The sequence below is a fragment of the Diprion similis genome, chromosome 9 (genome assembly GCF_021155765.1).
Source record: "Diprion similis isolate iyDipSimi1 chromosome 9, iyDipSimi1.1, whole genome shotgun sequence".
Taxonomy (NCBI): domain Eukaryota; kingdom Metazoa; phylum Arthropoda; class Insecta; order Hymenoptera; family Diprionidae; genus Diprion; species Diprion similis.
Genome location: NC_060113.1, coordinates 6,474,563 through 6,489,542, shown reverse-complemented (window position 1 = coordinate 6,489,542; position 14,980 = coordinate 6,474,563). Strand labels below are relative to the sequence as shown.

The 14,980-nt window shown below is 33.6% G+C and overlaps 1 protein-coding gene across 5 annotated transcripts in view; it reads left to right on the top strand.

The window, feature by feature from the left end:
* Window positions 1-14,980, top strand: part of LOC124410142 (protein phosphatase Slingshot homolog 2) — a 166,176-nt gene that overhangs the window by 84,124 nt on the left and 67,072 nt on the right. The window lies entirely within an intron of this gene.

Sequence of the window (14,980 nt, the reverse complement as noted above, 5' to 3'; positions counted from 1 at the left end):
ATATCGATTTGACTCTATGGCGCCGCTGTGGCTGGTCGAAACCAGGAAGTGGGCGAGCGTCTGCTGCTGTTGCTGCTGCTGCTGCTGCTGCTGCTGCTGTGTAGTTCGGAACCTAGGAGACGGCGTGCGGCACAACAAAGACCTCGTGTCGTCGTCTGTGTGTTTTCTGTTTCCATGGGCAACGAACGGCCCATGCATCGTTTCGGTCGTTTCTCCCTCCTTTCGCTGGTTTGGTTAGTTTCCTTTGCCCATCGGTCTCGCGGAATTATTTATAAGGTATTAGTTACAGGTTATCGAACGAGGTTAAAGTTGGTAAGGAAATTTCGGAGAGGTAAAAGATAATCTGATTTATGTACTTTTTTTCGTTTCTCATCATTGGTGGTTCAATTTTCTTGATTTTAACGAATCTTGTTGATGTTTTCGAGAATCGAGAATACGAAAAATAGTTTCTTAAAACGGCGAAATTAAAAAACTCTGTGATTCGCAGGATTTTACTAGCAAATTGTTTGCATGAAAAATTGCCAGGTTCTGTTTATATTGAACTTTCGGTTCTAAAGGAAATTAATCAATTTTCAATGTCTATGGATATATTTATACTTTTTATCTTTACTATGTTTCCTTAAGTGAACGATTATTCAATTAGATATTATCAATGATTATTTTTTTCGAGTTTATTTGGTTATTTGAAAATTTTTTTGTTTTTCATTTCCTCAAAATTTTCAATCCCTTTGAAATGCGAGTAAAAAATCTAATCGATTCGATCGATTCAGCTTCACGATGGCTTATCTTGTTCGGTTAACTATTTATCACAAATTCAGCAAAACTTTCTCTTCTTCTTACCCAACAGTTGATTTAATTTTTTTGATTGAATCAGGAAGACTTAAATATTCAACGATACCAACGTTATAAAAATTAAGTGTCCCTGTGAGATTGTAGAGACCTGATCATAATTTATTTCCCCGGAAATCGAGTCGGAGATGCGATTTCAACTGCGATTTGAACAGCAATTTCGATTGATTTTATCTCGCTTTCATCGGTTTCCAATTACCCGATGCAGCGCTTGCAAGAAATTATTGACACGCAATTTCTGACGTTTTTTTCACACGTTATTTGCAGGTTTGCTTGATACAAACCTATAGAAATGCAATTTGATATAATTTTATTTAGATAAATTACAGTGAATTTTGTATGAAACAATATTGCCGGAAAGTATTACGCACGACTACACTTGACTTTAAACAAATAACGAACCACAAATTTCAGTAAACGTTGACACTGAGTTTGCCTCAAGTTCCATTAAAATGTTAAATTTCGTTTCAGTATTCAACAAAACGTAGAAATTCATTCGCGGGAGTGAAAAATTTCCAGACACAAACCAGATTTTTTGGTGAAATCTTCTTTCAACAAAATATTCGCAATATAAAAGCTGATATATTGCGAAGAAAATTCCACCCGTCAATTGTTTTCCGTAAAAAAAAAAAAGTGTAAGAAAAAAGAAATTTAGAAGAAGAAGAAAGAAAGAAAGAAAAAAAAAAAAAAAACAGATTTCATTGCGATTACTTTTATTGCGTATAAAAGTGGATTTATCTTCTTTGAAAAATCGTTTCGTTCAGGCAGAATTATAATGTATACATATATACGTGATGTTTAGTTTAAAATTGTGCGTAGAAAAGCTACGCGCGAAGATTGTAATAACTAGTATCCTATATGTATATGTATATATGCGATAAGCAGAAATGTCGGTTTCCGGTTTTTTGCGATTCAACTGCCTGAAACCACAATATCCTGAATTTGTGTGTGTGTGTGTGTGTGTGTGTGTGTGTAAAACGTGTACATACAATGTTCGACGGATAAGTTTAAAAAATTTGCCTCGCATGGGACACCAAGGAGTAAAATTTTTCATACTACGTTATACCGGAGGGCGAGAAAAGTTGGAACGAAAAACACTGCAGTGAAAGAGAAAAAGAGAGAGAGAGAGAGAGAGTGGGAGAAGAGGGTGAAGGGAAGAAGGGAAGCGTGGAGAATTATGCGCTCCTATAATGCAAAACCCGAAGTAGAAGGAAGTTTCTAAAATCAATACTAGCTCTGACTGCGGTATGAGGCTGTACAATACGTGCGGTGCTTCCTTGTGGATGTGTGCCTACTTGCTTAGGCTGCGAGGAAAAGACGAAGGAACTTTGAAACCCACCGCATGCCTTGCTTTCAAGACTGTTCAAGCTCCGAAACAACGCGGTGGTGAAGTGAAGTAGAAGAGAGCGAAGCGAAGTAGCAAAGTATTAAAAAATAAAGAAATAAAATTGAAGAAATGAATGAGGAGATAAAATCAATTGAAGTTTTTTGATATTGTATTTTTAGCTGTTTCGAAATTTTCTTCTTTTTTTTTTTTTTTTTTTTTATCTCTCGATGTATTCAAATCTTTGTAAATAATTATTGTTTATGTAATTTTTAAAACAATTGTTTTGGGAAAAAAAAAACTTGCTTTGCTTATTCGTCTTTTTGGATAAAAATTGTGAAAATTAAACTTGAATCAAATGATAATTATTCTTTCTTTATTCACAAACGATATCTATATTGTTATGAAGAGAAATTTTATCTTTTATTTTGATAATAATGTGGAATTTTTAAACAATTGTCCTATATTTGTAGTTTAGAAAATTAACCTGCACGCAGTTTGTTAATATCTGTGAATATCTACACTGACGATGAGTTATGTCTTCCTCTGTATTTCGGTGGAGCGTTTTCAAGAGCATAAACCTCGCGTTCTTATCTCGCTTGCAGAGGAGAAATAGAGAAGGTTGAAACGGGAAAATGAAAGAAAAATAAAATATGAAAAAGGGAGAGGGTGAAGAGAGGCTGGGATGACTAACGAAAATAAATCCTACGAGTCGACGGGTACTAGATACCCATGCATATAACTACACACACGTATATGTATATATATATAATTTATATCAACGTATATATAATTGTATATATATACATGAGGCATTCCTTACCAATTTGATAAACGCTTTTATAGTTTTCGTTTTTTTTTTTTTCATTTAGCTGGAGTAACAAAGTGGTGGAATGATCGTGCGATAGTAAAGTGAAAATATGTAATTCGCAGTTTATTTAATATATAAACGATGAAAAATAGAGAAAGTCAAAATAACGAAGTATCTAAATTTTGTAACGATTCTGTGTTTCGATTTACGTGATCTTACGTGATCCGTGTACCGTTTTGTATTTTGACTCTTTACATTTTTTCACAGACTTTTTAAATTTGGAAATTCTACGAATTAATGTTTTTTTTTTTTTATCCTTCGAAAATTCGATGTTAATTGGATGGAATCCTTCTCTCATGTGGTAGTTGTGTTTTTCAATCTCTATACCTTATTTGTTGTATGCAAAAACTAGTAAAAATATACAAAAATTCAACATTCAACGAGAAAAATATTACGAAAGCAGTCTAAGGAAGTGAAATAAAATTGCGAATCGAACCGAGCCAGCGGGGTCAGTTGCTAGTGGAATTGGCAGGGAACGCCTCATAAACACGAAGAGAGCTTGCCCGAGGGGAATGTCTCTCGTAAGTTTGCTGCCGCAGTCCCTGTAGAAACTAAGGAAGGCTTTATTATGCTAAATAGTTTCCGTATCTTTGCCCGAGGCGAAATACTCGGAGATTCGGGCTACTTTGGTAGAAGACAGGCAAGGATGAGGTACAGGAGATCCTGGCCAACAATGAATTGAGTCGCTAACAACAACAAAAATAATACAAACGGAGTACAATTAATAAAACTTTTTTTATTGTTGCTATAGTTCGCTGATTTGTTGTTTAGTTGCAACTATTGTACATGGTGTACTTATATGGTGTTTATTTCTATATAGAATGTGATCATTTTTGGACATCCTGTTTCGGATGATCCTCTCTCACATCCTTCTTCAAAAATGTCGATATTATAGATTTCACTGCCGCATGATAAATTATTGTTGTTATTCGCAGTAGTAGAATGATTTTACGAAAATTTTTCTCTTTCCTCTTTCTTACATTTTATTCATTCGAGAGACAAGTTTGTCGACAGGTTAAGGTGCTTATAAAGACGCGTTGTACACCTCGAAAACGCGGGGATGCAAAACTCCTATACTGCTCACGCGATCAGAGTTAAACTTGGGCAGTTAATGCCTTATTTCCAAAAAGTGGAGCGTCTTTTTACTTTTTCAAAATTTTGAAAAAAAATTTACAAATTGGTTACCACTCACAGAAATTAGTCAAATTTTCACAGTTGCACTGAATGGATCGAACTATCCGGTATAATGTAACTCGGCGGTGATGAAACACACATTTTGAGCCCAGTCCCATGAGATTTGATGGCAAAATGACGAAATGGCAGCTGATCTGGTTTTCGATTACGAAGATCACCGAAATCTCATTTTAGCGACATTTGTTACCAACATTACGCACATACCGGTAATGTATGCGTGTAATGTCGATAAAAAATTACCGGCATGCGTGAAAAGTCGGTAACAAATGTCGCCAAAATGAGATTTCGGTGCTTTTCATAATCGAAAACCAGATCAGCTGCCATTTCGTCATTTCACCATCAAATCTCATGGGACTGGGCTCAAAATGTGTGTTTCATCACCGCCGAGTGGCATCATACCGGATAGTTCGATCCATTCAGTGCAACTGTGAAAATTCGGCCAATTTCTGTGGGTGGTAACCAATCTGTAATTTTTTTTCCAAATTTTGAAAAAGTAAAAAGACGCTCCACTTTTTGCCAAAATAAGGCATTAATTGCCCAAGTTTAACTCTGATCGCGTGAGCGGTATAGGGCGACCTCTTAAAATTTTTTTTCTGAACTGTCCTTTGGAGTGGGCTCTTAAAACATCAAAAACTAATATTTTGTCTCACGAGAATGGAAAAAAAAAAAAATAGTCGGTTTTTTTGCGCGACCCTACTCTACATATACTATGAATCTTTATAAAAATTTTAGACCTTGGTGGCATTTTTCGTCAATTCCAACTTGCGGGTCGAATTGTTATTCCCTGGGGGAAGAAAAGCGCTCGGGAATAATGCATTTGGATCGAGACAGTCATGGTGACGGGGTTGAAGTCAGGAGCTTTTGCTGATCGTTCCTTTCTTCGTTTTCTTCCATTCTATTCTATTCGTTCTTTTGAATTCAACCCCCTTCGTTCTATTTTACACATTCAATTTCTATTTCAAGGGAATACATTACCGACGCAATATTTTCCTGTACCTTCAATTGTTGCATGCGCGTGTTGTAAATAAAGGGGGGGATGCATATTTATAGGTGAAAAAAGGAAGCAATGTTTAGGAATATTATTAGTGAATGCAAAGTTACGAAAAATTTAAATCGTGTAACAGAGATCGATCGTAAGGAGCATCACTTTCTGCCATCTGAAAATTTACAAATTTGTTTAATTAATTACTCACAAAACAATTCTCACAGCTGTTTAAGTATCTCAAATAATTATACATTTGGAATTCAAAGTTTACGGCTATTCTATATTTTGTTTGTTAAATTAAGTTCAACCCTTTCATACTGAATTGAATTCACATAAAATATCTCATTTTTTCGAAATTTTCCTAAACGAGTATCAAATGTTATGTTCGTTACAGTGAACTCGTTATGTTTTTCAAGTTTAAAACTTTTGATTACCGGTTTCCGAGTTTATATTTCTTTTTCGTGACATTTTACACAATTCTAGAATCATGAATATTTATTTATAATTTAAAAATTAACTTCAAATAGCCTATAAAATTAGAAATTAGAATAAAAATTGCATATTTCACGCATCATTTTTTGACTACTATTTTTTTTTCAAATGAGTATTGTAATTGGTGAAAAAACAGATGCCTTATAATTAAAAAATATGATGAGTGAAACTCTTGTTATGATTTTTTGAAACGTATGTCCACTGGAATGGTCAACCATTCCGAAAGGGTTAAAATCATGAAAAAGTTAAATTTTGTAAAAACATGACGATATTTTCACAGACTGTACCTCGAGAATAGAACTTCCTAGGAATTTCGAGCTAAGCTTAAATGTCCCTTGAAGATTAAACTGGATCTCTAGACTCGTTTCAACTTGTTATCACATTCCGTTTCCGAGTCGAGTCTGATGAAAGAATGCGAGAAACGCTTCTTATCATAACTCTACAAACAGAATTTACGCAATTCTGGGCACTTTTTACAGTCAGATTTTTTATCGCCTATATAAATACTGATTTGTTTTATATATTTCTATTAATTCTTGACACACAAATTTTTCTAAAAAAATAAGTACCCAGATGGAATTGTATTCCAAGTATAAACATTCTCAAAATTGATGAGTATTTTGATTAGCTTTACGCTTGAAAGTCACTAAAAGTAATTATCAAACGCGACGTTAATCATTGTATACGTAATTACAGGGATTCTTTACAGTTTATTCGTGAAGAATTAGACTTACAATAATAAAATATAAATGAAATGAAAAAAAGAAAAAAAGTACAAGTTGAAATTTGCATATGAAAAGAAGGAGAAGGAAAATATCATAGATATAGGAGAGAAGCTTATACCATGTCAGTATGAAAAAGTATAGATATACGGTGTGTTACGCAATAATAGTTTTGCGATAACAGTTCCCAACGGAAACAGTCGCACATCGACTAGACTTTACAAGACGAAGTACCATACATAGGTATACGGAGTCTATGTACTAGGATTAGGTATATGTACATACATGCTCATGCCAGATAAGAACGATATGTGTAAGAGCTATGCATTAGGTGTAGGTAGGTACTTATGTATGTACAATTTGAGGAGAAGAAGAGAGGCACGTGTCGCGATCATGCATCGTGATGCGACGCAATTGATTCTCCGGCCTTGCTATGTACCGACAAACTGGCTATAATATACATGCATACGTACATACATACATACATACATATGTATATATACATAGATACGCACTGGTATCTGTGCTACCTGCGATAACACGTGTCGACGAGAACCCTTTTATTCGTCATGATTATCATCATCATCATCATCATCATTATCATTCTCACGATAACCATAACTATTGCCATTATCGCCATTATCACTATCATCACCATAATCATAATAATCATCATTGCCACCACCACCACAGTCGTCATCATCATCATCATCATCATCATCATCATCATTACCATCATCACTACGTCATTGTCATAATCAATATCATAATAATAATCTCGATCATATTAATAAACATCAATACCACCGTCATCGTCATCATCATCATCATCATCACCATCATCATCACCATCGTCACCATCATTTCTATTACGTCATCATTATCATCAACATGATAATCATAATCATAATAATGATAATATTCATCATCACCATCATCATCATCATTATTATTATTATTATTATCATCATTATATTTATTGTCGTGCATGAGTCTTCGCTTTCGCAGACGAAGGGGAAAAACCGCGAAAAAAAGACCCTGCAAACCTATAGTAATAATGGCAATGGAAAATTTTACTCGCAGTTCGTTGTTACGCATGCAGAGGAAATTCATTTCCTTGTGAAAGTTTCTCGGATGTTTTTTTTTTCTTTTTTTTTTTTCAACCACTACCAGTCTATAACAAATAGGACGTCATTCATTTATCTCACGGTTGTAGTCTGCTGCGCCTCAGGAAATAACGATTATAGTTAGGTACAGGAAATCTTCTTTATGCGCAAAAATCTGACCGTTTCTTCTCTTTCTCTTCTCGTTCCGCTGCAAGCAGCATTTTTACTGTCTCACAAATATCCGTGAGAAACCCTAGTTAAATTTGTGAAAAAACAAATACTAAGAAACACTCAGTTGTCATTATGTATATATATATGTATATTGCACCTCATGTGTGCACCGTTTTGATACTTTTACAATTGCATTGTTTCCTTATCGCTTGTCTCATTTTTCTCACATCTGTTTCAATACATCCTTATCGTGTTGCAACACGTGTTAGTAATTCCCGCCTACATTTATTGGCAAATATCGTTCGGAAATTACTGGATATTTTATACGTTTTTCGGTGTAATTGAAAAGCTGTAGATTATAAAATAATTTAATTCGCGTAAAATTTTAGTTTTTGATGTTTCAAGAGCCCACTCCAAAGGACAGTTCAGAAAAAAAATTTTAAGAGGTCGCTCCACATTTTTTAAAACGTCAGAAATCGTCGAAAATCAATTTTTTTTTTCCAATTTTTTTTCTCGTTACGATATAATTTTATAGACAAAAAAAAAAGTAAGTTTCCGAAAGTTTCAGTTCAAAATTTGAATTTTGAAAGGTCGCTCATAATTTTTGTTCTACTTTTTGGTACATTTCTTTAGATCTTTTCGAGCGAACTTTTAATATTCATATTAAAATTTCATCAATTTTTTTTCTTTAATTTAGTAAGAAAGAATCTATAACAATACACCACGACATGAATTAAAAATCAAACAAAATACTGAAAATATAATTTTTTTAATTTAATTTTTTGACGATTTTTGACGTGTTAAAAAATTTGGAGCGACCTCTTAAAATTTTTTTTTTTAGCTCTCCTTTGGAGTTGGCTCTTAAAACATCAAAAACTAACATTTTGTCACACGAGAATTGAAAAAAAAAAACAGTCGGTTTTTTTGCGCCACCCTACTGTACATCCATATATGTCTATAGTATGTAATATACATTTAGCCTTCCTGTGTAAATTGCTCCTCCTGATTCTCTTGGATCTCTCCTCGCTAACGAAGAAGACGCAGGAGAAGACTAGCAGCCATTCGTTACAGCAGCCACATTATAGCCTTCGACTCGCGTCTCAGGGCACTAACTACAGAGAACTCTTCTCGTTTCGTATAGTTAGTCCTTGTCCTTAAACAGATGCAAGTGCAGGTGATCCAGGGTAAAGAGAATCTAAGATGATTCTTCTCTCTTTTTCTTTCATTTTGAACTTAAGTGTTGTTCCTCACTACAGTTGAAATCTGATATTGAAAATAACGACGAAGAAGATGAAAATAGTTGAATAAAAAATAAATAAATAACTTAAAATAAAATGTAGTAATCTAAATGCAAAAGGTGAAATTATCTCACCAGAGAGAAATATACTAACTGAATGATATGACAGCTTAGAAAGTGAGCATAATGCATATATATATATAGATGTAAAAATAATATATGGACCGTATAATAATGAATAGTAATGAAGAGGGATCGTTAAGCTGTGCCCAAATTGGCCGACGAACCATTCGACTCTCTGACCATTTGCCTGACCTTTACGTCTTACTTCCGTTTAGCCTTAGGCGGATCACCTATATAAGCCGCGGCCTTATTTCTATACCTACCTTGAAAATCACTACATTGTGAAAGATTCATTTGTAAATTACCTGTTGTCAATACAATTGTTATTATTTTCTATTTTACAAAGTAAATATTTTTCTTTCATTCGGAAATTACGGACTTTTCACATGATCGTTGCACACAAATTCTTCTACATATTAACTAACTTTTGAGTTTATTGTTAATTTTGATCACGTTTGATAACTATATTAATTCAACATTCTTCTTTACGGACGTTTATTGAACGTGTATTATTTTTAAAAATCGAATCAATTTCAAAGTAGCCAGTCTCAAATAAAAATTAAAAATTAAAAAAAAAAAAAAAAACCATTCGTTAATCACGTTTTCCCTTTTCTGCCTAATCATCGCAGTCTGAAATACCATTCGAAATCGTAAAAATAATACGATTATTTACATATATTTCATAACAGTATCGTAAATCTTACTGAAAAATATGTCTATTCTTGTTTTATCCTTGCATTTTACTGGGAGAAATTTGTTCGTTTGTACCACATATATGTTATTCCGTCGTCGCATCATTATCGCATCGTACGTGCGGTCAGACAGTGTACAGTATTATAAACGTTGGAACACGACCGAGATTATAATCATTCGTGTAAAGATCGAGTCAGTTTTTATTAACTTATCTCGTATTACTGCCCCAGCAAGTAGTTTTAATTTCCTGTTTTGTGCTGCTGCACACGTCCAACAGGATGTATGCAGTTCTCGCTTTAATTCTGCAGGAAGAATAATTTCAGGACGTTGGTATTTCCGGTCACTTTTTATTCTCGCGATAATTAGCAGCAAGTTGTTTCGAAATACCTTTCTTTTTTTTCTCAAGACTAATGCGAAGGGGTATTAATTTATTGATTCGGTGACAAGTGGTTGCAATGATTTCAATGATTTTAAGCGATTTAAAGTGGTTTCAAGTGATTTTATAGCAATTTCTTTCCAAAGTGGTTTCCGATTTTATGCGACTTTAAAGGATTTTTCACGATTTCAAGTGATTTCATGAGATTTCATGCGATTTCAATTGATTTCATGTGATTTTAATCGATTTCACGCCATTTTGAAGCGCGACTGCTTTCCAAAGTGGTTTGCGATTTCATGCGATTACAAGGGATCTCATGCGATTTCACGCAACTTCAAGCGATTTCAAGGGATCTCATGCGATCTCACGGGATTTCAACTGATTTCATATGATTTTAATTGATTTCACGCGATCTTGAAGTGAATGCTTTCCAAAGTGGTTTGTGATTTCATCCGTTACAAGGGATTTCATATGATTTCAAGCGGTTTTACGCGATTTCATGCGATTTCAACTGATTTCAAATGATTTCAAATGATTTTAATCGATTTCACGCGATCTTGAAGTGAATGCTTTCCAAAGTGGTTTGCGATTTCATCCGATTACAAGGGATTTCATATGATTTCAAGTGGTTGTACGCGATTTCAAGCGATTTCAAGCGATTTCATGCGATTTCAACTGATTTCAAATGATTTTAATCGATTTCACGCGATCTTGAAATGAATGCTTTCCAAAGTGGTTTGCGATTTCATCCGATTACAAGGGATTTCATATGATTTCAAGTGGTTTTACGCGATTTCATGCGATTACAAGGGATCTCATGCGATTTCATGCAATTACGAAGCATCTCATACGATTGCAAGTGGTTTCACGTGATTTCATGCGATTACAAAGGATCTCATGCGATTTCATGCAATTACAAAGCATCTCATACGATTTCAAGTGGTTTCACGCGATTTCATGCGATTTTAAGGAATCTAATGCGATATCAAAGGATCTCACACGATTCTATGTGATTTCATGCAATTTCAATCGATTACAAGGCATCTCGTACGATTTCAAGTACTTTCACGCGATTTCATGCGATTTCATGCTATTTCAATTGATTTTACGGAATTTTAATTGATTTCACACGATGTTAAAGTGACTGCTTTCCAAAGTGGTTTGGTGACTTCAGCCAGTCAATAACCCCCCCCCCCCCCCTCTTCCTCCCATTCCCCTCTTAACGTGTACCTCGTGGCAACGCAATTTTCAGCAATTCGTTTGTACATAAATCTGCACAAATAGTGTGCAGTTGCATGTCGTCCAGTACGTTGTAAGGCGGGACTTTTACTGCCTGCGGTTATTACTAGTCGACGACGAGAGCTTGAATGGGGTTCAGTGTATCTTTGAGCACCCGCTGGTCATTTCCGTCCAGCGTTTTTTTCCTCGTCTCCTCTCATTCTCTTTCTGCACTCTCGTGAGTTTTTTTCTGCTCTTATAATATCTCCGATGGAACGGAAGTCTCGCGAACAACGACCATTCAAAGATCTCATGCGACGATACCGTTTCATCGCGAGTTGAAACTATGACGACATCGTTTCAGGTGTAATTTATCAAGTGTACTCAATGTTGACGTTTTACCGTCTCTTCTTTCGTGTCGCATGAATTCTCATGATTTTCAGGAACGTACGTACGTTCATTTATTTTGTGTTATGATAATAAATTGCGATGTCATTAGTCAGTCAGTCAGTCAGTCAGTAAGTCGGTCGTTGATGATGAAACGAGTACGAGAATCGCGTTAATCGTGCAGATTAACGGACTACATACACTTAAAAGTCAACAAAAAACTGGTTAAATTTTTACCACTATTTTCGGTGTAAAATTTTTTTTAATTGAAAACATCATCTACCGAATTTCCATTCATTTAATAAAATGAAACTCGAGGAATTCGTTGAATGTGAAAAAAGTACATGGAATATTGAATTTTTTGTGACGATGTTTCGGGGGGAAAAAAAAAAAAAACAATAAACAAATAAAAGAATCGTACGAAAAAAGTTTTTAAAATACTTTTTATCTTTCCTTATCTTTAGGTGTATGCGTAGGTAGTTCATTAAGGAGGAATTGATCAGCAGTAAAAATACTTTTAGTGTTATAAATAAATAATTTATTCGATGCAAAGGGAAAATTCGATCCAAGCACGTCGGAAATAGTCTGAAACGACTAGAATTGAATTTTTCTATTCGATTTATCTAATATATGAACCGCGTGAAAGCATCCAATCGTGAATATATCTATATATTTAAAAATTTATTCCCAGCTTTTCGCCGTTTCAAAATACACAATGAATTAAAATGTTAATTGAATCGATACTTGAATTTTTTTACACGTGATAAAAGAAAAAGAGAAACGTATATATATGTATATATTGCTTGCATATACATATGTATATACTTAAAATAAAATAAACTTGACTCTGGTAATTGAATTACGCCTGAAATTCGATACATTCAATCGACTGTTGTTTGAATATCAAATCGTGCTGAACGATCAAAGAAAGTTTAAAAAATTGTGGAGACGTGAACTTGACGAATGATTGGTGGGCTGGCATTATATACACTCTCCCACGAAACTTTTTATATATTCTTTACAATACCGTCTATTATACCTATACATACATACATACCAGTGTATACCAAATGTATGACGGAAGTGCGCAGGTTGAACATTACGTAGTATACCTATTGTCGTATTATAGCTAACGGTCTGGGATTTTATTAACACGCAAAATAACGAATGCTTGTGAAGCATACAATTTTCACAATATTATTCTTTATTATAGAATGATAATATAATACAGTTTTCTGACTTAATCTCGATTTTTTCTCCTCAATTATTAAATACGATAAATTCATTATTCAGTCATTAAATCCTCCAGTAAACATTTAAATTCTTATCAAGCAGTGCGAATGTGTATAATATATATAATTGCATGTGCATTAGGGTGGCGCATAAAAAACTAGTTTTTTTTTTTTTTTTCTCTGAGTCTCGTGTGACAAAATGTTAGTTTTTGATGTTTTGAGAGCCGACTCCAGAGGACAGCTCAAAAAAAAATTTTAAGAGGTCGCTCAAAATTTGTTGAAATGTAAAAAATCGTCAAAAATTTGAATTAAAAAAATTATATTTTCAGTATTTTGTTTGATTTTTAATTCATGTCGTGGTGTATTGTTATCGATTCTTTCTTACTAAATTGAAGAAAAATAATTTATGAAATTTTAATATGAATATTAAAAGGTCGCTCGAAAAGATCTAAAGTAATGCACCAAAAAATTGATAAAAAGTTATGAGCGACCTTTCAAAATTCAAATTTTGAACTGAAACTTTCGGAAACTTATTTTTTTTTTTTTGTCTATAAAATTATACCGTAACGAGTAAAGAAAAATTAAAAAAAAAAATCGTTTTTTTGACGATTTCTGACGTTTTAAAAAATGTGGAGTGACCTCCGAAAATTTTTTTTTTGGAATTGTCCTTTGGAGTGGGCTCTTGAAACATCAAAAACTAACATTTTGTCACACGAGACTCAATGAAAAAAAAATAGTCGGTTTTTTTGCGCCACCCTAGTATACATGTAATTCCATGTTCATACATATAATTGCATGTGCATATATATAATTGCATATATATAACGCTTTACCCGACGATCGGTTCGATGTCGTAATTCGTTCGTACTCGTGTTAAACAAATATTTACACATTGCAGGTGTACACAGAGTGAATCAGAGGGAGAGAAAGAGAAAAAGAGAGAGAGAAAGAGAAAGCCGGGAATTACGCGTTGATAATTAATTTACGTATATTGACATATACCTAAAGGTATATACAATGCACTTTGCCTAACCCAACGCCGCGTTGCGTACATATATTGTATATATATATATATATATATATATATAAATGCAGTTATTACAAAATGTTTACTTTCGCGTTTATTTATCCGATCTAAAGTGACGCTGTAAATTTTTTTTTTTCTTTTGTTTTCACCTCGAATCGTTGTTTGTCATTTATCGAATCGAGAATACAATTTGTGCAAGGGAATTATTTGCATTGTTCATGCTATATATACATATTATATATATATATATGTCTATTATATTTTCATTTGTAATCATATTTTTTATAAAAAGTTGTACTACAATTACTATAAAGTCAGCGAATCCTTTTTTATTCGATCGAGTTGCAAATATTTTACTTTGTTTTTGTTGGTTTTTTTTTCTTTTTTCTTCTTACCTGTCGGGTAACCCAATTGTTGAAACAAACAATTTTTCAATTTGTCGATAATTATAGATATTTTATATATATATATATATGTACGTACAATTTGCCGACAAATTTCTCAGTCTTGTTGGTAATATTATGGAAATTATAACAATAAAAATTATAATTGCGGGTGTAAACTTTTATTATATATGTATATGAATTTCGCACACAGCTTAAATTTCGAAAACTTTTATTCGGTCTATGAGAAATCGTTTGAAGAAAATTTCTTTCCACGGTTCTCTTCGTATCTTTATTACCTCATAGTTACATGTATAGTAGGTATACTACCCCCACCCTCAAAACAACCATGATACCCGGGATATGGTGGCAAAATAGAAAATATAGATGAATAAATTTGCGATCGTCGGTAGGACTTGCTATAAAATTTTTTTTCTTTCTTTATTTTCTTTTTGTTTACAATACTACCGTAACAATTGTAAAACGTATACCTATATATATATATATATATATATATATATATACACACATAGAGTTGCTGATTAATTAGAGTCAGCCATCGTAATGACTCAGTTCGCGATTCGCGCCAA